The sequence below is a fragment of the Anas platyrhynchos genome, chromosome 7, assembly GCF_047663525.1.
Source record: "Anas platyrhynchos isolate ZD024472 breed Pekin duck chromosome 7, IASCAAS_PekinDuck_T2T, whole genome shotgun sequence".
Classification (NCBI taxonomy): Eukaryota; Metazoa; Chordata; class Aves; order Anseriformes; family Anatidae; genus Anas; species Anas platyrhynchos.
Window position 1 is genome coordinate 42,401,584 of NC_092593.1, and position 3,234 is coordinate 42,404,817.

Genomic DNA, 3,234 nt, shown 5'->3' on the forward strand with positions numbered 1-3,234 from the left:
CGTTTTTCTGTTAATTGCCATTAGATCACTGAACTTGGGGACCTTTCTCTTTTTTTAAAAGCTCATCTCTGTTTTGACGTTCGTTTGCTCCAATACAAATAATGCTGGACTTTCATTGTTAGCAATTATGTTTAAAATGTTTGTCACAGATATGTAAGATGAATCTCTCAATTTGCCTATATATCTGTGTAGTTCAGAATATGAACTAAAAAATAACTAGCCTAAAGAACATATATTCCTCATTTATTTAGATGACGAGAATGCTTAGAAGAAAACCCTTCTTTTCTTCCCCCGACCTTCAGTTTTACTGAGTTACTTGGTAAAAATGTCCTCTGAAAATTGTTTTGTATGTGACTTAAATTTCAGTTTTGTCAATTTTCATCTCTATCAAAACAAACAAACAAAACAAAAAAACAACACACGGTTTAAAGTCTTGAGCCATTTAAGACTTTGGGGGAATGTTAACCTTTACAGAATAGGTTTCTGTTGCTTACTGGTTACTAATTTATTATAACAAAGAGCTTCAGCATGTCAGTGGTAGAATGCTGCTGAGTTCCGTTGATGTGCATTATTTAATGGGATTGTTTCATTTATAAAAGCAGGTATTTACACTAAACTGTTGCTTACATTAGAGTTAGTTATTTACAAAACTGAGGGTTTTGTTTGATTTTTCTTAGGAACAAAATTGAACTCTGGGGGAAAAAAAAAACAACAAAAAACTTCCTGTAAAATACTCTAATTTAAATCATATTTTTCATCGGAAATAAACTAAAAGTGTACTCAGAAATCCAGATTTTTTAATTTGTTTAATTAAAAGGCAACCTCACAGGTGGTGCCATAAATCTTAAGAAATGAACCTTGAAATATTCTTTAATTTTTTTATCCTTGGTTTTGTAGTAGTCCATTACTGTATTTGCCTCGATGTTATTGTGGATTTTCTGTACACGTCCTGTTTCTGAAATCTTGCTTCTCACTGGGGAAATCCTTTTACAGGTTTTCCTTGATCTTCCACTGTACTACATGTAAATACCATTTAGTCAAGAGAAAGCATAGTTCTTGATGTGAGGAATGTTTTAACAATTCCAATTCGTGTCCATAAATTCGTGTCCATAAAGAATAATTCTGTTTGAATCCTGTCTGCCTCTGGGCCCTGCACTGGCAATTTAGTTCTTGAACCACAGATGCAGTGTGTCCCAGTCTCCCCCTCATTCCAGTCAATTTATCACGTCTTCAGAAAACACTCCTTAAATTTATGAACCTGTTTGCTTTTGTTTTTGTTTGCTTTTTTTGGTCAGTGTGTGCTAAACAGATGGCAGTGTGATGGGGATCCGGATTGTGAAGATGGGTCTGACAAAAGTGCTGAGCTGTGTCATATGAGAACAGTGTCATGGAAATGTGATGGTGAAAGAGACTGTGACAGTGGAGAGGATGAAGAGAATTGTGGCAATGTGACTTGTAGTGCAGCAGAGTTCACATGCAGTAGTGGACAATGTATTTCCAAAAGCTTTGTCTGCAATGGTCAAGGTGACTGCTCCGACCACTCGGATGAATCTTTGGAGCAGTGTGGCTGCCAGCCTGCACCTCCGGTGAAGTGTTCTGTGAGTGAGGTGCAGTGCGGCTCAGGTGAATGTATCCACAAGAAGTGGTGATGTGACAGAGATCCTGATTGCAAGGATGGAAGTGATGAAATTAACTGCCCTTCTTGGACCTGTGGACCAGACCAGTTCAGATGTGAAGATGGGAACTGTGTCCATGGGAGTAGGCAGTGCAATGGTGTGAGAGACTGTCTGGATGGCACTGATGAAGCAAACTGTAACAATGTTATTCAGTGCTCTGGACCTGGCAAATTCAAGTGCAGAAGTGGAGAATGCATAGATATCAATAAAGTGTGTAACCAGCAGAGAGACTGCAAGGACTGGGGTGATGAGCCCCTGAAGGAATGCAACATAAATGAATGTGACTGTCCAGCTGGGAAACTGTGGAGTTAGTGATGAATGCCAAAACCCTGGTATCTGTAGTCAAATCTGTATCAACCTGAAAGGCTATCAGATGAATCCTGCTACAGGAACCTGGAAAGGGCCATACGGCAAAGCAAATTAGATAACTGTTATTTAACTTGTCAGAAGATAAAAAAGAAAGTGTTTCAACAAGCAGCCACGGGAGGGAAGAATCACTGAACCCTCGGTGTGAGGGACTGTACCTTGTTTTACTGACTACTGAAACAGCTGTGAGAACCGCAGAAAGGGACCCATGCATCCAGAATAAAAGGACCAGTAACTACTGAAACTTGGAGGGTTGAGTCTGCTCCTGGGAAACTGAAACTCAAGCTAAGGAAGAACTAATATTCTGGCAACGAGGCTCTGCATGAATTAAGGATGCCAAATAAAGGGGACAAGCTTGAAGTGAGGAAAGGGAGAAGGCAAGACCAGGGCAGGACCCTCCACTGTGGTGTGTATGGTCTCACGAGGGAGGCAACCCCTATGGGTATTGACTGCCGAGTGAGAGGGCCTCGACTGGACTTCTCCCACACTAAGGTCAGGTTGTCCTGAGAAAATAACATAAGAACCTTTATTTTAACCTATATAAATTTGTGATTCGTTTTCCAGGAGCTGGATCACCCTGACAGGCCGAACGGTAACACAAGCCTGAATCAACCCTGAAGGTGTTTGCCTATTATGATCCAGATACGTGGGCAGAAGACAGATCGTGGGACTATAGGACCCCAGTATATATACTTAATAGAATAATTAGGTTATTAGCTGTAATAGAAATAGTTATAAATGATGAGAACTGCTTTGTATCAAAATTGCCTAGCTTTGGATTATTTACTAGCACAAGAAGGAGAAGTCTGTGGAAAATTTAGCTTTAGTAATTGCTGTTTAAAGATTGATAAAAAGGGTGTTTCTTCCTAGTAGCTGATAGAATGTTATGTTCTGGTTTAGGATGAGAAGAATGTTAATAATATGCTGATGTTTTAATTGTTTTTAATTGTTACAGAGCAGTGCTTACACCAAGCCAAGGACCAAGCCAAATTCAGCTTCTCACTGTCCTGCCAGCAGGCAGGCTGGGAGGAGGGCCGGACTGCTCGGGGTTGGGTTGGGCATCGGACAGCAGGTGGTGAGCAATTGCATTGTGCAACACTTGTTTCGTATACATTATTACTAGTAGTAATATTATCATCATTATTATTGTTATTATTATTATTATTTTCTTGTTATCTCAACTCACAGGCTT